This window comes from Poecilia latipinna, unplaced genomic scaffold (genome assembly GCF_001443285.1).
Source record: "Poecilia latipinna isolate Pla-1442-1.1 unplaced genomic scaffold, P_latipinna-1.0 Scaffold574, whole genome shotgun sequence".
Taxonomy (NCBI): domain Eukaryota; kingdom Metazoa; phylum Chordata; class Actinopteri; order Cyprinodontiformes; family Poeciliidae; genus Poecilia; species Poecilia latipinna.
Genome location: NW_015113190.1, coordinates 222,607 through 245,801, shown reverse-complemented (window position 1 = coordinate 245,801; position 23,195 = coordinate 222,607). Strand labels below are relative to the sequence as shown.

At 36.9% G+C, this 23,195-nt stretch overlaps 1 protein-coding gene across 27 annotated transcripts in view; it reads left to right on the top strand.

The window, feature by feature from the left end:
• The window catches only part of sorbs2a (sorbin and SH3 domain containing 2a), a 76,947-nt gene continuing 53,752 nt past the window's right edge, over positions 1 to 23,195 (top strand). For 6 of the 27 annotated variants that reach the window (XM_015041990.1, XM_015041988.1, XM_015041993.1 and 3 more), the window contains exons 1-2: positions 11,809 to 12,367; positions 17,982 to 18,132. The gene's annotated coding sequence lies outside the window, so the exon portion shown is untranslated. The other 21 variants (XM_015041995.1, XM_015042001.1, XM_015041999.1 and 18 more) reach the window with 14 other exon arrangements.

The following is a 23,195-nucleotide window of genomic DNA, read 5'->3' as shown; positions in this document are numbered from 1 at the left end:
TACACAAGTGCTGTTAAAGGCAGGGCTAACTTCTACTGTCAGCTTTGTGGCTGTGGTTGTATATACAAACTCTATAGGACATACAATGATAGTGAAATGAACTGAGACATAAATCACAAGCAGGAAATGATGCAGAGAGAGCTGGTGTGCCAGAAGACATCCAGCTGAATCATACGGCGCTCTCAGAGACAGAAGGGGGAGAACTGAAGCATGGAGGGTGACAGCAACCAGGACGAGGCGAGACTCTCTACAGAATAACTTTCAATTTGGATGGAAGTGGATTAAATAGGTGGCTCTGATCCACACATTTCACCTAGTGTAGCCGATGTGTCCTGCCTGCCTGCCTGCCTGCCTGTGACTGAATGCACTCATGCAAAATGGATAAATGGAAGGAGGCAGCAGCCTCGTCAACAGGAGCGCGTGTGCCACATTCTTCATCCTACTGGACCGGGTAAAGCTCCTCTCCCTCATTTGCAGAGCGAATTTCCAGCGTGTTGGGATGCCTCGACACAAGCAGTGAGTTTACCCTTCCAGTTACATAAAGACGTGTGTGAACCTAGATTATATAAGCAAGCACATTAACTCAAATGGAAACATTATTATCATCATCCTCACTGAGGAGTATTGCACACAGGTGAGCAGTGAGAGTACTTCTGATGAGTGCTTTATTTTTTTATTCATTTTTTTTAGATTTTTGATTTGCCTGTTTTCAACCTAACATTAAAGCTAATGCATGAAGTTGTGATTTCATGACGTAAGAGTTCTAGGAGACAAACATCACAAGATTTAATAAGAAATCAGAAAACACGTGAAATAGTAGGTTAAAACCTTTATTAGCTCGATCTTTTCAGACAAACAGGATATTAGGTCATCCTGGCTGGTGAAGCAGAACAAGCGGAGATGATCCGAGTGCAAATGCACATGAATAGCGACAATATGTAGCATGTTCCCTCAGTCCTCTGCAGGAAAAAAAAGCCCACTGCAGTATCTCTCCCTCTCCCTGCTATGCTGACCAATGATGTTTGGAGGTCAGAATCCCAGATCTGCCACTAGTGTGAGCTGCTGCCTCACAACATGTTTGGGAACAAAGTGCCTGTTACACTTCAGAGTGTAAAGGGAAGGGGAGGATGATGTTAATAAGTGAAACATCTGAGCATTTTTTTATTGCACTTGGACATTTGAGGGGATGCAGCAGCATACCTCTCTGTAGACGGCAGGAAGTGAAATTTTCTCACATCCACCAAAACGACTAGCTGACATATATTGAAGCTCCCCAAAGAGTGAAAATAAGAAAAACATTCCGTAAAATTAATATGAGCTACAACAGCTGTACAACAACGGTCAATTTTTTTGTTTTCCTGAATCTCCTTTTTTTGTGTTTGTACATGTTGTGTGCTTTTCCTCAGCGCCTGGAGGCTCGGTAAGTGCTGACTCTGGTCTTCTCTCACTATAAGTGGCCCCTGGGGGCTGACAGGACATCAATAGTCAAGTGGAATCAGCACCAGGGATCTACTATGGTTCTGTTTGCTCTCTGCAATGGAGCTAAGTGAAATGCAAGGAGTGAGAAATGTAGTGGGTAAGGGTGTACAGGGCTCTGAATCCAGTGTTGACCTCATTAGGGGTGCAACTCAGACACTGCAAAGTGAAAACATGTTGCAGGAATTACTGCAGTGAGATGATGGGATGCGAAGAGAAACCTGTCTGTAGCTTCAGTTTTAGGCTAAAGCTGGATAAATAAATGACTTACACTCTGAGGCTTCAGCTTCTGTCTAGCGAGGTGACCAAATATAAGATTGGGCACATTGTGCTTCATATAAAAAATGCAAAAAACTTTCAAATAGAGGAATCTTTTGTTCTATTAATTTAATATTGCAGTGAAAATTTTAGAAAAATCAAACTTCACTTTAATAAATTTAGGTTAGAGAGTAAAGTTATAAATTTCAACTTTCACGATGCGATCATCCTGCTGCTTTACTGGTGGTACCACTAAACAGGCCCCGCACTGTAAAACACAGCAGCTGTAACATGTAAAATCATGAGAATAAAATGTGAGTTAATTCATTCTTCAACTACTTGTGGATATAAGAGCTGCAAGAGATCAATCACGGTTATTCAACTGGATCACTTTCTTTATTTCACTATTGCTGCACATTAGGCTCAGTTATAGCTATGGATCTGAGCATCGAAAAGGAGCAAAGAAATCCAAACTTCAGAGCTTTTCTAATACTTACTGATGGTTTTTTTCTTTCTTTTGTCAGGATTCCTTTGATGATTGTTAGTAGGAGCTGTGGTGTGGTTGACACTGTGGCCTTGCAGCTTTGCAACAAACTGCAACTTGCTCTCAGGTTGGTGTGTTTATCTGAAGTTACAGATCGGATGTGTGGGTGTGATACTTTATTCTCATCTTTGTGCATGTGCGTGCGTGCATGCGTGTGTGTTTGAATGGAGCTGGCAGTTTTGTCCAAAACAGACCAATATCATTTCAAGACCTAGAGATACTTCAACTCTTCCACCTGAGGGTGATAGTCAGCCTGGGCCATGAGGGAGCAATCCACCTTGTCTCCTCCATCGAATCTCCACCCTAACATGGTGGAGGGGATGAGTTCCCCTTTGAACCTGTAGGCTGTGTCAGCCACAGTGTGTGGGTTTAATAGTGAGACTGGAAGCAGAGCTGTCAAACAAGCGTGGGGTGATTGGGTTTTGGCTTCTTTGTTTCAGCCTGGTTCAGCTCTAAAAGGTAAAACTAGGCTACCTCCATTGGAGTCCATCAGCTTGTTGAGAGAAAAGTCGATTTCAGCCAGGCAGTTGGCAAGATGAGGAGAGCCTGTACATGCTGATTCCTGTAGTCCCAATCTGTTTTATATATTTTATTTGTTCAAAATAGCTTTAACCACTTTATTTATGGCTCTTTAGCATGATAATTTAACATCTTTTACAAAAGATTGAGAGAAAATTTAAAGAAAATTCTCTCAATTGAGAAATTGAAAGAATCTAAGTAGACAGCTAATATACTTCTGCCAAGTTGACAGAAATAGTAGCAAAGAAATTATTAGATTTGTAAACCCAGTTGGTTTGAAGTCTTATGCAGACAGACATTTATTGAGAACGAGTCCTGCAAAACTTGGTAAAATATGTAAAAAATAATAAATGGCTTGATAAAGCAATTGATGTTGTCAAATAATGCATCCAAAAAAATAAAGAACTTTCCTTAAGATTTTGATTATACAGTGTGACATAAATTACTATTGATCATTGTCAAAAGTATTGAGTCTAAATTATTGCTATTTATTTTTAAATGTTATTTTCAATCTTATTGTTTTATTATTAAGCTTTCTTTTATAATTTAACACTTATATTTTTTACTTATATTATTATATTTTTCTTATTTCTTATGTTCTATAACTAATACATTTTCTATTTACTACTTTTTCATTACTTTTCTTCAGTTTTTCATATTTTGTATTTCTTCAATATTGTTTTAGTTCAGCGTAGGAAAAGAGAACATGAGAAAAAATAAAAGAAATGTGTAAAAGAGTAAAACAAGAGGGGATAAAATGAAAAGAGGAAATATTACAGGAAAAAAATAAAACAATTTATAATGAAGTAAATATGAGAAAATAAACTACACGACATGGAAAAAAATGCAACAATAAATTTTTAGGTGCAATATTTGCTGCAAGCCATTCATTCATTCCGTAGTAAGCATATTTGTTCTCATTTTAGCAAGGACACTTGATGTTATACGAGTTAAAGGTTTTTTTTGTTTTTGTTTTTGTTTTTGTTTTTTTTACAGAGCACATCAAAAGAAGTACAATTTAAATTTGAAATAGTTTTAATATGTTGCAAATGCAAAAAGAGGCATCTAATTATTCATATGACTCAGTTACTGTCTCTTAGAGCAATAACTCAGAATTCACCAACACCAACACAAACATGTAATAAAAGTGCAATGATCCTTTTACAAATCCTTATTAGAACACACATTAAAATAACCGTATCAACATATGAACACATTTATCACTGATGGGAATTTATTTTACTTGTTGGTTGTTTTGAATGAAAATATACATCCTCTTCAGTCAAATGCACACATATTTCCCTGGGTCAAAGTAATTTAGTAAATCAAATTGTTTTGAAGCAGTAGTCCCAAGCTGTTATCCAAAGAAGGAATAAGGAATTAAGGAGCTACATTCCATATAGAGGGAAAAAATGGAACTGATTTGTCTGGCCCTAAGAGATCAGAGGGAGGACAGGCAGAGAACGCTCAAACCGTTCTCAGAGGAAAGGAACATTTAGAGTTTGATAGGAGTGAAATTTTCCAAACCGTTTTCCAAACTGCTCAAAATCCTTTCAGCATTTTCTTATTTGACACAAACAGCTGGGCTCTTTGTAATTTTTATTGCTCTTTAAATCCTCCCACAGTGACTTAGTCTGTTTATATGTGCATAGTTTTTCTAAATGTGAATGCCATTCTGTGTCACCACTGCTGTGTGTTCGATCTGTATTAATCTCTTCCTGTTCGGCTTCTGGTAAATGTCCCGGATCTCTCTCCTGGGAGTGCAGGGATTTATTGAGCCATTACTTAATTAGAGGCCCCGAGAAGAATCTGAAATTAAATCTATGTCTGGATTTACAGCCCATAAGTGTAATAAATTAGTTAATAAACAGAAATCCAAGGCACATATTTATCTTCATAGATGCTTTCCATGTTCAGGTTTGTCTTGGTGATTTTGTTGATGATGCCAATGTCAAGTTATAGAACATCACAATCACTGTGTTATCATTATTTTGGTATGGTATGGTTTTATTATCTTGGTATTATGCATGCTTAATACTCAGAGTCACAGGTCTGCCTAATTTGCTCAACGCCATTAGGTTAAGTTTAGATTTTGAGGTAAAGCAAAAAAAAAAGAAGGTAAAGCAAAAAAAATAACTTTCAATTCAGCTTTTAGTCCAAGCACAGTTATTACTTGTAACTATATATTTATTAGAGTAACCTAAGTAATTAAAGTGAAGTAATGACCCTGTTTTAATATTAAGCAGGGTAATCTCAGGCTGTGGGATTAAAATGAATACCAGAAATCCCAGTTGAGATCTTAAAAATAAATCAGTTTACACACAGGCTGAAATCTCTGAAATGCTGTCATAAGACATTTTCAAAAAGGTTCATTTAATCCAATCATACAAGTCAAGTACATCCATTTCAAATTGATCCAAGTTATCAAACAGTGTAGTCGAGTTCAATTCATGATTCAAAACAATCTTTATCTAAGGAAAAGCAGCAGATTCCATGGAGTTACTGACCTGCAGCATTCACTCCTGCTGGACTCGGACGTTGCAGCAGTGGACTGCATTCCTGCTTCTTCCGTTTTTTTATAAATAAAATTAAGAAGTATGTAGTACATTTGTATCCAATGTCTGGAGAAGATGAATTCTTTTCTCAAATAAATTGCAAGTTTACAATGACAGAATATTACGAAGAGTTAGCTTTCTAGTTCTCCAAACAGTGAGCAAACAGTGATTTTAAAACTTGCTCATATTTAAACGAGCTTCAGGTTGGAGGACTGCTCCACTTTGGTGTTTCGCAAGTCAGCAAGAGAAGCCCCACTGCTTTACTGGGAAGCGCGGTGGCAGACAATGCATCAGCAGCAGGTCGTGCAACATTTCTTCAGTCACAACACCACTTATCAGTCTGTTGAGCACTCACTCACATAGAGGGGGGACTGGTGCACCCACAGCGAAAGGCACTGCATGAAGCTTAAAGTAATATTAGAAATAAACTCCATTATGCTTGAAACATGAAAGGCTAACCACATTGCAGGAAGCCCAATTCAATCTATTTTTCTTTCATTTCCTGATAAGGAGAGATATTGTGTGAGAGGTCAGAGGCAGATTACGTCCTTTATATTCAGAGAAGGGTAACAAAAAATCATGTAATCTTATGTCTCTGTACTGAGATGGCTGAGGAAGGACAGCCTCAAAAATTCATTATACATCTAAATACTATACATTTATTCTCTTTGTAAAGTATTATATGCACATTATTACATTATTAGATGTAGAATTGATCAGTCATCTTAGATAGAAGGTTTTAGTATTTTCACTTTTAATTTTCACCAAGAGCAACTGGTGTAAAAAAAAACCTGCAATTATTTTAGGGAGATTGAGTTATTTTTGTCTCTGGTTAATGTTGAAATGTGTGATGGTTTTGCTATGCTTCATTTATTGCCAATGCAAAAAGTATGACCAGCAAAATCATCTCACTAGAGAATGATTTTCTAAGCTGAATAGATGTTAATCCAATACTGTGTGAATAATTCCAACATTATGTGAACCATTGATTATTGTCTTCCTGCTTTCAAAAACAATGCCGAGACTTACTGTAATATATGCATTATACTTTAAAGATCCTTAGATTTTCTGTGTCTAAAACAGGAGACTACTTTCTACCAAAAAACATACTCAAGTTAGAATGACATCTTCATGTTGATATTCGGATTTTAAAAAATCCTCTCAATGTGTCTCACTCATTGTTTTATATTGTTTTTGACTTTTTTGACTCTATTACCCTTCAATTTATTTCGCCCTCCATTTTTTGGTCATTTTTCTCTTGTGTCATCATTTCATAGCCATGTGTCACAACACTGCTGCACCAGCTTTTCATAAACTGAGTCATGGCTGACACCGGCATTTTTACAGGGCAATGTCGACTCCTTTGATTCATGTGGAAGGGCAGCAAGGGCCACAGTGCTGGGATTTTAAAGTGAGCCGCAACTTTGGGAATGAGTGACAGCTGCTGGACAACACTTGTCTGACCAGACCAAGTAAAGCAAATCGAAAAATAAATTAAGACAGATGTCAAAGAATGTGTGGTTGAGGATAAATCAATTGGAACTCTATTGTATCTGTTAATAGTTAATATCAGCAATTAAATTGAAAATGTGAATCTTGTTTCTATTTATATGTATACATGCTTAGATTAATTTATTCTTTATTCAATAATAATGGGAGATAATACTGTCTGGGCAGTTACCTTGAAGACGCACATTAGTTGTGTTACCATTACAAATGTGCGTAAAACTTCATCAATACTCTGCTAATGTGAAAAAAATAAAATAAAAATTTGCAACTGTGGTATTTCCATTATATGAGAAAAACATTTAAATGAGTTTATTCACACTATAAGGCATTAAAAAACCATGGTCCCCAACTACTTCCTGTCATATTCTTCTTCACAGATTGTTCCAGTGGCAACATCTGGCTATTGATCATGTGACTCATGTAATGTGAAAAAAGTATTTCCAATTTCGACATGACCTAAAAACCACTTCATCCTATCACCAAAACTTTTCATCTAAATGCAAAATATTTTTTTCCATAAAATGGTGTTTCCACTAAGCAAAATAATTTTTTGAAATGTCCAATTCCACAATTATATGTTGAATGGAAATCTCCTCATGGGAAGTAAGCTAAAATGATTATTGCTAAATAAGCTTGTTGTTCAATGTGTTGTAACTAATATTATTAAAAGCTTAATTGAAGATAAATATGTAGAAATCCAAGCAAAACCCAGATCAAGTACCGAGTACAAATAATACTTTCAAATTATTTAATCATTTCTGTATTGACAACATCCTAATTTTGTGAGAATCTGAACTGGGGATGAAAATAACAGCAATATATGCAAGAAATATATCAGAGTTGAAATTTTACAAAATATATTACTGTTATACTCTAACTTACTGACATGAACATGTAGAACTGAGGACAACAGAATGTCAAAAATAACAACAAAAAGTGTTAAACTAAATAAATACCTTACCTTGTGGCAGTGCTAAACATAGAGGTGCTGTAGGATCAAGCATCAGTCTCCTCTCTCAGATCTGCTTAAACTTTTCACCTGGACGGCCCTAAGAGATCAAAGCATGCCTGGAATGGAAGTGGGAGCACCATGATGTCATTGCCTGACAATGTCCTCCTGTAGTCAGATGCCAGCCACACATTCAGCACAGAAGTGCTTCTTCAACATTGACCAGACGAGTGGGCCTTGGTATCAGCTGTTCCAAATGCGGTTCACTTTGGAAGGCATCAGTGGAAAGATGTGAGAGAGTGCCACTGCTAAGATAAATAAGTTATTTTCTCACAAGCTCTATGTGCCAGACCACAGTCCTTAATTCTAGTGCTATTCTTGGAGTGTGCTTTGATAGGGTTGAACATTAGATAATTGCAGACATGAAGTGGATCCTACCAAGGGTCCTGTAGCTGAATTAAGGCCTTGCTCAGATACAGATACTCTGAGTGAACTATTAAGTTTTAGTATCACATCCATGGTTAAACTGTGTGTATCTTGTATCCAAGGTCAGATTGTGGTGTCAACACTGGACTTCCCTAAATGAATGACGCATGATGATGAGCCCTCCGTCCCTTTCTTGCCTATAGAAAGATATTCCTGTGAGGTGGCTCAGCTAACCTGACTACTTTTCCAATAATGTACATGTGTATGGTCTTCTGCTCTGCTCTCTGTATGTCTACACCTCTATCACCCGCAGATCTCTGCATACCAAACATAATGTGTCATCATCATATACTCAGGCCCTCAAAATGCAACGCTGAAAGCATGTCTACAGATAGCATACCTGCTATAAAAGGCATCCCTTTGACAAGTTTCAGTAAAGACCATATATTCTGGTCATAAGAGTCGGCGATGAAAGGCCAAACACATGCAGGCATGTGTAGATGGGCATTCAGAAAAACATGTGTGCACCCTCACACACACACACACACACACGCACACACACACACGCACACACGCACACACACACACATACGCAGACGTGGTCTTGGTGACACTACGCAAAAGGTCAGCTATCATTAACGTTCTAAATCTGTGGACCTTTAAAGATGACAGAGAAAAGGTTTCTTTATGGATATAATTGATTCTGCACATGATTAGGTTTAAACAGATATATGTAGTTTGTAAAAATCTCTACTGATCAGATTTTTTATTTTTTTTTGCCAAATTTTGATCTCCTGGTTTTGTAGAATTTTGACCTCCCAACACTGATTTTATCCAGTACAAGTTTTCTTTAAAAAATGTAATTAACATTAAAATAATATTTGTTTCTATCCTTGCTATCATGGCTAGACTTTAGTTATTGATATAAGAGCAGAAGTGACATCACACTCTGTGTGTTAGAGAGCAGAAGGTATAAAACAAGGTCTTACTATTTCAAAATAAAGATTTTTAAAAAAATTAACTTTAGCATCTTACTAGCCTACTAGTAAGATACCCTTTGTTTTATGTTTGCTTCGTGCAATAGGTCTGGACCCTTGGCTATTGAGAAACGGTTGTTTTTTTTTAGGGGAGGACTCTGTTGAAGTTTTAAATTTTATCCACTTGCTATTGTTAGGCTGTGACGTATGTAATGCACCAGCTTAATCATGAACCTTCTGCCCAGTTGAAATCGAGGTCAATGGGACAAATCCGATGGTGCACAGAAGGGAGATGAGAATTAAGCAGAAATGCATAGGAAGACAATGCCCATGTTAGCATCATGTACCTGCCCTTACCAGAGTTGGCATCAACCTCTATGTGTATTTCCTAAAAGAGAAGTCATTAGTTACACTGTGAGATTTTCAAAAGGCTACTATCCTTCCTAAATCTAGCATTTATATGATAGCATTTGGAAACTCAGGAGGTTAAAATGGACCTACCTTGTACCTTAATTTTAGACAATTCTGGATCAATTCTGCCCTTTGTTTGTTCAGTAAAACTTCTCTAAGTCAGGAAAGAATTGACTTCTTGTGGCAGACCTCCCTTTCTGTACTTCTGTACTCAAAAAATAATATTAGGTATGAATAATGGAATTGATCAAAACAAAAAAATGTACGAAATGGCGAAGGAATAATGAATGAACAGCTGTAATGGCCCCATATATGTTTGCTTTTAAATACCTTCTGAAATCTTTTGTACTTTTTCCTTAGTTTTAAAATATCTCATTGATAATGAAAACAGTTGAATTTTCTTGATAGTAAGAAAATTCAGCTGTGCTAGCAAGAAAATTCTTAGTGATAAATAATAGTTGTACTGAGTGATGAATAAATTATTTGGTAGTTTGAGTAGCTAGTCAAGCTAATATTGGTCCCTTCTGGTGACCCACAAGTTTTTCTTGTGAATTTCTAGAATTGATGTCTGTCAAAATATTATGCATATAAAATGACACGGAAATGAATCAAACTTTTACTTGGATTTGATAATTAATATATCATTAAACTGAATTAATTGCAATTTATATAAAAAAAACATATATTTGTGTTGTTCCATCAAATATTAATAATAATTGCATACCAAGATGTATGTTGATGTTTGACTGCGACACTATGTACAAATAATTACCGAAACAATTGAGAATTAAAAAAAAATGCAATAAATATTGGTACACAGCACTGACAATTATTGCATTCATTAAATATTTACAAAGGCTGAATCATGTCCTGCAGATCAGAGTATTTCTTCTTTGACTTAATAGACAATTTCTGACATATATTTCCTATTTTAGAAACAGGCTTTCTTAGAAACACTATGCATACACTTTGAGTCACTTTGTCTCAACTGTCACACTGAGAGTTTGTAGTAAGCTGGAAGAGAGAGAGAGTCATAATATATAGACTGGTCACACAATATTATAGATCCAGTATAATGAAGTGTAAAGGCTAGATTTGCTGTCATAGCAGTAGGATATCTAACATTTTCTACACTCCTGGATCCAGTCTAAATATTTTAACAGGATGGTGAATGTGAGCATTGTATTCTCTGGTTAGCAATTAAACACATAACTCCTAATTCAACTTAGCATTTAACTTAGCAGTTAGCTTGCATCACAGCTGGCTTTACAGCAGAAATGCCAGTTGTGGCTTATAACAAGCTGTGGAAAACAAAGTATCTTAACATACTAAGTTATTTGGTAAAAAATCATTTTACCAATGAATTTTTATGGTTCAAATGCTACTAATGTAATGTAATTTGCATTAGTAAAAAAATGTTTTTGTGGACAGAGCACCAAAACTGACCCCAGCCCAGGGGCCCACACCCTTGTAAATCCCTACCTATATGTTCAAAGCTTGTAAAATTTTACCCCAAAAGACTTGCAGCTGTTGCTTCAGCAAAAGGATATTCTACAAAGTAAGACCCGTCTGTTTCATGTGACAGACCAACACTACTTTGTGTTGTTCCATCAAACACATGTGCATCAAAGTTTTGGTTGTAATGTGACAAAATGTAAAATATTTTCCAGGGTATTAAATTGACACTGATGTATTACTCACATATGGATGTGCTTAATAAGTTAATAGAGAAGTTTTCTTGCTGTTGGGATTTGAATAACTTTTGAATCTTCCTAGCTGGTGCAAGGTGAACACAATTCACTGACATACAAACCCAGCAGGAATCCTGGTATGCCTTTCAATAAAAAAAGACTCACAGCAATTCTCCAAGAGAATATTGGTAGACCACTGTGTATCAAACTATATCTTCACACTTCCTTTGAAATATGACAAGATCAGAAATGATAGCATAATTTTTTCAAAGCATTTGTTTACTCCTAGCAACCCATAACATTGTACTGATTATAATATTTTGTTAACCTCTACATAACCTCATACAAGTATGAGGTCAGCTGTTGTTTCTCCTTTGTGAGAATACAAAGCGAAGTGTTACTTTCCTGTCAGGGAGCCGCACATAGGCCTGTGTCCTTTGCCAGCACTGATTGAACCGCGGGCGTTGCCATGGCTACACGGTGGCCCAATGAGAGGCTCGCGGTTGTCAGCTGCTGAATGAAAATAACAGTGGCCATTTTGCGCATGAAGCCGCGGCATCATTCACTTAATAGCCAAACGGAAACGGAAGATTCTGACCATTTCTGGACGTAGGTGGTTCGGCAGAGTTTATCAGCACCGCGGTGCGGCTGGCGCGCCCCTCGAGAAGAAAGAGAAGAGGAGGAGGAAGAGGCATTCGGTGTAATAGTGTCGCCACTCCGGCTGCTGTTGCGTTTGTTTGGTGAGAAAACGGACTAGGACAGGTTTCCCCGCCTCACTTCCCTAGGCCTGTTGACCCCCCATGAGAGAGAGAGAGGGAGTGAGAGAGGAAACGGTGGAGAAGGAACTACCTTTTAGTTAGCTGAGCTGATCGATACCCAGCAGCGTTCAGCAGCGTTGAAAAGCAGGTGTATGGTTTCATCACACGGATGCAGCACCAGCTCGCGCGTGTCGCCTCTCCGCCGTTGCCGAAGTGAGAACTTTTAATCACCTCGCATGCTGAGGGGGCTGGTTTCCTGCTCATATCTAAGGACTGCGAGGCAGTCGTTTTAAGGTAGGTGAGCACAGTTTTCAACTATGTTGTTAACGCTCAAATAAGCCGCAACGGACCAGCCTCGATGGAGGCTGAGCTGTATAGTAGGTAAACAGCTTAAACGGGACACTTTGTGTGCTTAAAGGCGTTACTGAGTACAATACTGCCCTATTATAGACCCAACCCGAGGGACTTGGCTCAGTCGGGATGCGGTTGGTTGGCTGTTTCCATAAACGTGCATTCCGGTGGATTGCTGCTGCTGCCTGTTCATCAAGAGAAGATGCGGTCAGGAAGATGGTGAAAGCTGCAAGCACAGGCTTCTACGCATGTGGGCAGATAATTACTGAGTTTAAAATGTAAAAGAATGAGAGAAGGGCGTGAACTGAACAAGTCTGGTGATTGTAAACATGAACTGAAATATTCCCCCTTAACCAACACCCCAGAGACCTGGGGGGAATCTGTAATGTTAGCTTGGATTCACACAATGGTGCAGACTATTAGTGTGGCATGGATACCAGAGCTGGACTCTATTATGACTTTCTTACATGTACATTGCAAGTGTGCAGTTATGTGCAAGGTTATCTTGTGTTTTTTCTTAGCCAAAAAGGAAAGAGGGGAAAAAAAACTAATATTATTTTGGAAGGTAAATAAGGAAGATAAACATGTTACAATTCTAAAATCAACAATGCAGTTGTTTTCCACCTATTAGGTATAATTTCAGTATATTTTTGCTCAAACCTTACCAGATAATGTTAGATCTTTACAGAAACAGCATCAATTTATCATAAACAAATTAGCATATTTCATATAAAATGAAGGCAGCACAAGTATTTTAAATCATACCAGAAAAATAAAGTTAGTGTTTTCAAATTTGCAAAAAATAAAGAAAAACTGTCACAGCGTTTAAAGTCATTTTAATAAAATTCCACATGGCTGAAAGAAGGCAGCTGCACTTTCTCCTTGCTAGCTATATGGAAATATGTTTGATCTTTAAAAATATGAAAAGTCATGGTGTGGCAACTACAGTTTGAAAGTTTATACTATTAAAGATATTTGCTGCACATTTAACATTTGAAAAGTGCTACATTTAGCAGGAGTTTTATTCTGTTTTTTCTAGAGTATGAAAATTAAAATTAAAAAATAAACCTTATAAAATGCATTAGTATAACAGACGCTAGAGTTAATCATACAACAATGAAAGCAAATCTCATAATTATAACATCCTCAACAGCTTAGCCCTACATAAAGCATTAAAACAACTTAAAATAAATCCTAAAAAAATGCAAAGACTTCAAAATACTTTAACTTTCCCCTTTTGTCCTTAAGTCAAACCTATGTAAAAGAAAAAAAATGTTCCTGTTTCCTTCTGTTACCTGGTATGAACGGATGATGTCATGAGGAAAAGATTGAAAAGGCCAGTGGTAGAGGCTGGTATCTGCAGGATCCATCTGAATGCCGTGTTACTAGGTAGAGTGGGGAGGTGCCCAGGGTGCACAATGTGTAACACTATCACTCCGGGAACCTCACCTCTCCCGGTGAGGCCTACCTGTGTGACTGCCTGCTTTTCTCTTTGCTCTTTCTCTTTGTTTTCAAAGTCGTAGTTAATATCCGTTTGTGACCACATGGCCGCGTCTAGCAGAGAGGAAGCAATACAGCAAGATGCAACATGAGCAACAGTTGGCAGTTGTCTGTCTCAGAAGGGGCTGCAGGACCAATCAACCTCTCAGAGGCCTAAATACACACTCCCACTGAGGGATCATAGCACTTTGATGTGATTAATGGTCAGCGAGGGGAAGTGACCGTCAGCTTTAACTCACATCTGTCAGTTTAGGGTTACATGAAGAGAGAAAGTGTATTGTTCATATGGCAGAGGGTGAGAGTGGTGGGAAGAAAGCTGACCAGTGCAGGCTAATTTGGAATAAAATAAAACATAAAAAAATCATCCATTTTGCTTTGAAATGACATATTTATCATCTTGGTTCATAATCCATTGCATCATGTTATGACAGATCTTGTTTTTTTATTTTGATTGTCTCCAAGGTTTAAGTATTTTTGAGTGACACATATTCCGTCTGCTTTTTATATCCTGCCACTTACTTAGCTGGAATGGCAGGGCCTTGCAGAAGCTGATAATGAATTGGGTGTTGAAACTGTATGGTGAGACCACGTCGACGCAGATACTGTAGTCTGGAGTGGCTCATAGGTCAAAGTGTCACTGCTTTTAGATTTGTGTCAGTTGCTGCAAAAATAATCTGCTCTGGAATGTTTTCAGATTCTTAAGTTTGTTTATTTATCGTGAATAGTCAGTCTATAAGCAAAACCAGGTATTCTTCTGTAAGGCTAAATTTGCAAAGTTTATGTAGATGGAATAGATAAATGTAGAGCCTCACTTATTGGTGGTTGTAAAGCAATGCTGATGTGAGATGATAAAGAGCGGGGTTGTTGATGGGGTTTTAGGTCAAGACTTCAGCGCAGGACTTTATTGGTCCCCTGTCGCAGCGCGGATCTGTTCGGCTCCAGGGTTCAGTCATTAGCACCTGTCAGTATTCAGCTTTTCACCATACCTCAATGATCCGCGGCACGTGACCGGAAGTTTCCTGGAGCCACATGCTGGTTTGTCAGATGCAGGCTAGCTAAGTATTTCTCAAGCTTCAGTGTTAAGTGTTGCTTAAGTCTCATTCATGCAGATGTCAATGTGATTTTGACATTATCACACCCTCAGTGGCAAAGAGAAAGCAGACCCAGACAGAACTGATCCAGGATCCATAAAAAAAGAAGCATTTCAAGTCATAAAAAAATAATTAATTTGTTTTTGTTTGGTAAGTCACAGTGCAAGTTATTTTTTCCAACTACTTTTGATGTGGAACGTACATTGATAATACATTGTTTAATGGATTTCTGAAGGTTTTGTGCTCTCCCTGAACAAATTTATGACTCCCTGATTTTTGTGTCTTTTGTTTGTTGATTGAATCTGAGTTTAAAGAAGGAATGGGCATGAAGGGATTCTAAGGAATAGTTTTAAACCGCTACAGTGACTGGAGGTTTCTCTGACTGTATGGAACATAGTACAATACGATGAAGTTTACTCTAGCCAGATTCCTGTGTATTTGTATCAATCAACCTTTTTCTTACTTACACTACTATATATCACAATGGAAAGTTTCACCTGAGTGAGTGAGGCAGAGCTGCACAATATATTGAATCTCTATCACCATCACAGTATCAGTGTGTGCAAAATCACAATTGGAAAAGGAATAATTAGAGTTAATATTAAAGAGAACATTACATTGCAAGCATGATGCACAAATATTCTGTGTACATTTAGAATTTTGGGCAAGTTGGATAGACTGACTGCTGTTGACATCCACACTTGATGTATGTTTTTAGTGGCTCAGATACTAAAGCTCACAGTGAACAGTCACAATGGATTGTGAATTTGTAAAGACAGAAGAGAGTCATGCAAATGAGGATTAATCATATTGAGTCATCTCAGTTATCAGCAGTAGTGTGGTGATTATTGTTCCTGATGTCATAAAGTGACTGAAAAGTTTTCTGACAACGTTCTCCAGTTTGATTTTAAGATTTCTGTCACTGCTCAAATGATTGTGTCATCAGCATATCGCTAAGGTTAGTTCCTGTCCAAGCTCAGTATATAAACAGAATAAAGTGGGCCTTCAAGGAGCACCATTAGAAATCAGATGTAAGCCTGTGACAATAAGAAACTAATCAATTAATTGCATGATCAATTAAAGTAAGCTGTATAATTTCCATTGTGATTGTTAATATGCTTTGAAAGGCAGTATAAAATGGATTATACTATTTATAATCCATTTTGTACACAGTTTCAGTTGAGCAGTTTTTATTTCTGTTTTATTTATTATTTTTGGATGTTGTGTTTTATTTTGGATATTTAAATATATAACAGTTCCAGTATTAAGTATTCATTTCAAAATGAAACTTTATTGGTCTTTGGGAGGGCGAACCTGGATTATTATGAATACATTACTTGAAAATATTCCCAAAACAACAATATATATATTTTTTTGGAATAACCTCCAAAACAATTGATCTTTATTTTAGAGAAAACTCCACCGGCTGCAGTTTTCTGGTTGATCATCAGTCATGAATTAAAAACCCGAATCAAGAAAATCAAGACCGATTCATAGTTTGGGATTATTATGTTTTCTATCTTCACCCATTAACTGTCATGATGAAACCGGTGTCCTCAGGGACTCTTTGGATAACATACAAGTGTTTTCAGGGTGGCAGTTGAGGGGATTTAAAACACATAATTAATTTTTAACATTTTTCATGGCTATTTCACTTTGTCCTAATTCAAAAATAAATCTTAGCAATAAATTTAGGATCAGCAAAATTTGCCGTAGTACAATTACTGTCGGTCAGACTTTATCCTCACTTACAACAAACAAAGCTATATTTAATAACATAATAGATAAAATTAAATTAGAAAACTATAAACATGTTATTTTAATAGAAATATGGATAATTTTTCTGTTACAGTCGGTTTACAGTTTTCTTCTATAGGGTTAGGAACAACATGATATGATAACATGATACCATGAAAATGTGTTACTGTGTTATCCAACCGTGAGAATCTCATATTGACCCATGCCTAGTTTGAAGGGGCAAAATAGCATGTTGCACAGTAGCTGTCTCACTGGTTTTAGGTATCCAGGCTCGAACTCGGTATGAGATGCTAATAGCAGTAGTTACATCATCATTCTGGGAATAGCCGGGAGTCTGTAGTCTGGAGGTGCTTCTGGCTGACCTCTCTCCTGTGTATATTCAGCCTGTGTGTGGTCATTTCCAAATATACATACCTGTATGGATTACACAGCGGGAGGATTAGAACTGACATGCTTTAGTTGACACGTATTAATGTTTACTGTTTTGTAATTAATATTTACTTTGCCTTATTGTTTTCATTAGAAAGAGGGGAAAAATGCATATCACACGTTTATAGTGTGACATGTTTTATATGTGATCTAAGATCATGTATATATTTGTCCAGGTAAGTTCTTCAGCCACTGACAGTAAATCTACTAGCAAAGACCAGAGAGAAAAACCTGTGTGGGAAAAGTTTGACATTCCCAGCAGGGATTTTGTGCAGAAAAGGCCACCTTACATCCGGGCACTGCGTGACTTAAAATCCCACAACAAGACACAAATATGAAAGCACTCCAGGACACATCCTGTGATTCCTGATGGTTCGATTTTAACTTTTCAGAGGCAACGGGACCTGATGGCGTCTGTACCACAGAATCTGATCGGACTGTATTCAAAAACGTGATTCAGTGTAATCGCTTCATGGGAACACATATTTTCATACGGTGAGGAGTGCACAATAATATATATGTCAGTGGTAAAACAGAGATAGTCAGCCCTGTCACTTAGCCATCCCCCCGCATCTGTATACACTGAGGGGGTAGGTGGGGGGGTGACTTTCCAGCCTTGTAGACGAGCATGCCTAAGTCTGAAAATAGCCGTATCTGATCACTGCTTCGCCCGAATGGGGAACTCTTTTTTTTTTTTTTTTTTTACTCCGTCACTCCCTCCCTCTCTTTGGCTCTCTCCCTCCAACTTTCTCCTTCTCTGTTGTCTATGTGCTTCCCAGGCATTAAACGGGATACAGTCAGGGAATAAAGACGGACACCAGAAGGAGACACTTAGCCTGAGAGGGGGAAAAACAGTGGAGGAAGGAATTATATCTCGCCAGTCATCCTTATCTGACTTGTGATAGTTCCCAGCCTTCTGGTTTTATGACGGTAAGAGTGACATTTTCTTTGCTTGGTGGATGTTTGCACCTGAGCTCTGCTGATATAAAAAATCTGAACTACATATGTTTTTTGTACTTTTGTGTATTTTCATGCCTGAAAACCCAAATTTCTTTTCAACTTTTGCAAATAAGATAACATACCTAATTCATATCAATGCTTCTTTAATTATATCTGCTTCAGTTTTCCTCTTAAGAAAACACACATACACACACATATATATTACATATATATATATATATATATATATATATATATATATATATATATATATATATATATATATATATATATATATATATATATATAACACACTCATAATAACAATGATCCTTACCAGCTTTTATATTTGCTTGTTATAAATCATAGGAGGTCTGTAACAGAATACAAATTAGGCGATCTGAATAGATTTTACAATCTATAAACTAGAAGAGAATTGTATTTATCTCCTCATTTCAAAGCCACAATTACAGAGCATGGTTTAGAGTTTTTGTTGTTTCTGACAGTTGACGAGGAAAAACAGTGCTGAATAAAAATAGTGCTTCCTTCCACAGCCACCTCAGGAATAGCATTGGGGAATAACTTTACTTTGGAAAGCTGCAAACAATCTAAGGTTTGATGAGCCAACGCAATTTAGCTTTAAATTTAAGAATAAGAATGGATTTGTTATTAAGCAGTCCACACAACTATAGAAGGCACAAGAATCAACTTGCACAAGAAATAAAATATGACAATAGGAAGGAAGAAAGCAATAATATTAAAGGCCAAAGCTGACTGAAAAGGTAGATGTGAACATCAGCAAGGAAAATAAATACCTTTACAGAGACTGTATTTCAGTAAATATTGTATATTACCTGTGTATATCTGCACATGGTTGTTCGTCAAAACTAAATATGAAAAGTAATGAATTGGTAAAGATGATAAAAAGGAAGCATATTTCAGACCTGAACCTTTCCTGACTTCATAGTTGTTCCATGTCGTCTCATTTTCATCCTGTCACTTCAACATACTTCCATCTATTTTTTACACTCTTCTTTTTTTCATGCCCTCTTATTTCTTATTCAACAAAAGCCATGCACCGATCCGTCCATTGGATCAGTTTCAGAGGTGTTGTGGAATGTCACCTTGACCCCTGGGGAACACAGTGAGGGGTGGTTCTCAGCCTCGCTTCAGAGCATGAACTCACCTGTGTGCCTCAGTTTGACAAACACTTTTTGCTCTGTAAACGTCACTTGAAGCTCCACTCTGCTCTCTGAGAAATATCAGGTGGACATCTGTTGATTTTGGTGCTACTATCACAGATTCTACCAGATCTATTTTGTCATATTCAGTATGTATTTAGAACTTTTATTAAAGATAAAATTGAAATGAAATAAAATGTATGCATATCATTGTTTATAACAAGATGTATAGAAATAAGGTTGAGCCTCACTGCAACTGAAAACCTTAAAGTATTTTTTAGGTTTTCAGCCTTAAATATTTTTTAACATTTCTTGTTGAGGAGCAGCAGTTTTTTCTTTCTCTCTACGATTAGAATAAAGCTAAACCAGAAGCTCAGGATCTTCAAGTCAATAAAAACCTCACTTTAGTTTACCTTTGCAGTTTAGATGTTCAGCTCTGTGATGCATCTTCATGTTTCAGAATTAAGTCCTGCCTCCTTATGGTTGTCTCTATAAAAGTTTGTTGTCTTAAAAAGATTATAGTTACATTTCATTCACTTTGGGTTATTTTACAGGACTGTTTGACCATGTTTGACATGAAACAGTGCTGAGTCTATGAGGAGTCTGGTTGTGATGCTGTCTCCCCCAGATAGATTATAAGGAAACAAGTGCATAAGGGTTTTGCCATCTTTGATTATTCTCCCTTTCTTTTCTACCTCATGTTTTCCTATTTTTACCTATTTTTTCTATTTCGTTTTCCCTCTTTATTTTGTCTTCCTCTCCATTAACATCAAAATCACATAAACTAACCACATTCTGGGTTCTATATTGGAATGGTAACATGATAAACCCTCATATTGTCACATCCTATTCATTCACCCTACCCGCTGCCCTGACTTCGAGCAAGAGGAATTGTGTTATATAATTACATTAGTGCTCTCAGGCTGATGGCTCTGCTCGTTAGTGCAGTTGTGATGCAATCTGCAGAACACACGGCCCTCTGTTATTTGCAGTATGGGCAGTGAGTGGGCATGCAGGGTCAGCGTTTGACCCCCCGTGTCCATTCATACAGCCAGAGGGGGGTCCGCTAATGAGTGGCAAGGTTGAACAAACAAGGCCGATAACGGAGACGTGGTTGGAGGTGGCTGTTGTTCAACTAGTGGCAGTAATGCGCTGGTTGAACAGTTACAACGCGCTCATAAAGCATTCCTTGTAAAGCGCCCTGCATCCCACAACAAGCAGCTTTGTACTTGTGTGTGAAAGAGAGCATGAAATAATGTTTGGGATAAACTCTTGTGATATGTTTGCGTCTGTTGGCGCATTAAAGTAATTACAGCTTTTACTTTGATTCAACTGAATTCTTAACATATTTCATAGTTATTCAAGTGTGAAGCAGCTTAAAATTGAATTCCAGGCCAGGAGTTTATAAGAGTTATGTAACAGAGATGGTTAGTCAACCTTTTGAAGACAAACATTTACTTATTAAACTTGGTAGAAAATGTCTAAAATAATCATAAAATGTGACTAGGTTTCAGATTCAGTTCAATGCTTAAAAGATTCTTGCACCTACATTCTTGTGTATAGAATTTTGTGGATTAGATATTGGTCTGCCTTCTCAAAATAAGTTTTCTTTTCTGTTAAAACACTTAGTGACTCATAATGTAACAAATTTTCCAGAGCACTAAGCAAACCTAGAAAAAAAACATGTTTGACAGAATACAGGTAACACATTTATATGTACCAATATCTGTTTTCTGTAAAACTTTGATATATAATAATATAAAAGAAGTGAAGGAACCGGAATAAAAATATGTTTATTGAGCCTTTCTACCATAAGTGGCCGTTAATTATTGTATTGGGAGTAGAGGTGATCTCAAACTGAGGTGAAGATTCGCTTTATTATTATTTCAAAACAAAGATGGAATAATAACAGAATTGACATTGTAATACGACTTTAGCTAGAAATCTCCCTATCTAGATTGTAGAAAGTGGACACTTCCTTTTTAACAGTTTCTGTAATCTCTGTGCTTTTTTAAACATCTCACTGTTACTGAAAATAGCTAAATTCAAGTATTTTTGACTTTGTCCACCAAAGAGTGTTGTTTCTCAAGCTGGGAGTGTTTTGTGGTGCATTCACTGAACGTCAGACTTTCCATTGGTTAGGGCTGATCAGATTGGTCACCAAGCAGTTTATCTGCATCTCTACCTTTATTGTTGAAATAAATCTAGCTTTTCAGATTAAATAAATTCATCTAGTCAGACTTCTTCTCATTCCCTCTGGGTTTTTTCTTCTCCACAGCAACCCTTTACCCTCCTCATTTTACCACAAAAATGTACCACTAAAATAACTTGGCTCCAGTTCAGCGAATAAAGAATGCAGCAATTCTACATTTTGCCTTCTTTTGGGCTTGCTTCTATCCATCCGTCCATTTCAAACTAGATGTCTGGACTGAGATTTATGTCAGCTCTCCAGGGAAGCTTTTTTCTGTTAAAGGGGAATTTCTTCCCACATCTCATCAGTTATCGATGGTAAATGATGTTACTTTGCTCCCTGGATTTGAGTTCCTGAGTCCGTGCATGTTTGCATATGCTGTGCCGTCACTACAGAAAAAAAATGTTCATTAATGCTCGTAGATTTGTTCTGAACAGCTGACAGGCTTTTCTTCTTCTGTACAGGAAGGGATGATGAGAACATGTCTGTGTGATGACTTTAAAGTCTTGTAGGTCTTAAAATAGATTTTCTAAGGAGCTTAATCTGCTGACGTGGTGTAAATATCTGTCATTGCCAGAGTGACCACTCAGGGTCAGGGTCCTTGACTGTTATCTCCAATAAGCACTTCCTATCTTCTGTTTTGTTACAAATACTCACCAAAAAGGAATGTTTTGAAAAGTTGACTAAATGTAGTAAAACACTGTTATAAGTTAGAAGATTAAGCGAACATTGTTTTATGTAAACTAAGCTTATTGATGTTATTCTGAAAGTATTGATGCATCAATAAGTTGCCAATTTGTTCCTTGATTGGCTCTGACCATTATGACGATTGATTTTTGTGAAAACATTTTTGTGGACGTTCCCTGAGGATTATTCCCATTTATGCTGTGATGCACATACAGAGATAAAGTTGTAATCTCTTCATTTTATGTTTGAATCAACTTAATCTTGTCCTTGAAGGACCTGCCACAATTTATTTTCTATTATTAATTTTCTTTTAAAATTTCTACAAATTAATTTTTATAGTTAGACAATCAGAGTTAGGGAAACTTGTAATTGACAGCTCCCATCTTGTATAAATTCAGAATTCTGCATCGTAAACATGACTGATCTATTTATACATAAAAGTAAACATAATATAATATGATGAGTTCAGCAGCTTTATTTCACATCTTTATGCTGTTTCAAGTAAGGTTTTATTACATTTTAAAAACTGCTTATGTTTTATGTCCTAGCATTCCTATGATTTTAAGTTTTTTTTTTTTTTTTTTCAAAGGCCAGAGAAAGTGTTGAGTGACCAGTCTGGATTCAAGCTTTCGATTAAAGAGTTAATCTAAGCTTGACTGATTTTACAGATCGACTAGCGATTAATTGATAAGCAGTCATTTTCTTGAAAACCTGAGTTTTGTTTTGTATCAAATGTTGCCCTTCCATAGCATGAAGGGCAACCTTTTTCATAACGTGCTAACTTAAAAAAAGAAACACATTGTTATATTTAAGAGGTTTTGGAGTTTTTTTCATGGAAAAATGATCAAAATTGATTAGTTTTTTGAATTCCTAGTAACCAGGTGTACATCAAATGCCACTTTCCTCTCATACCTTTGGCTCTGAACATTCCACAAGCTGACTGTCATGTCTTTGCAACAATATATATATATGTGTATATACATATATATATATAT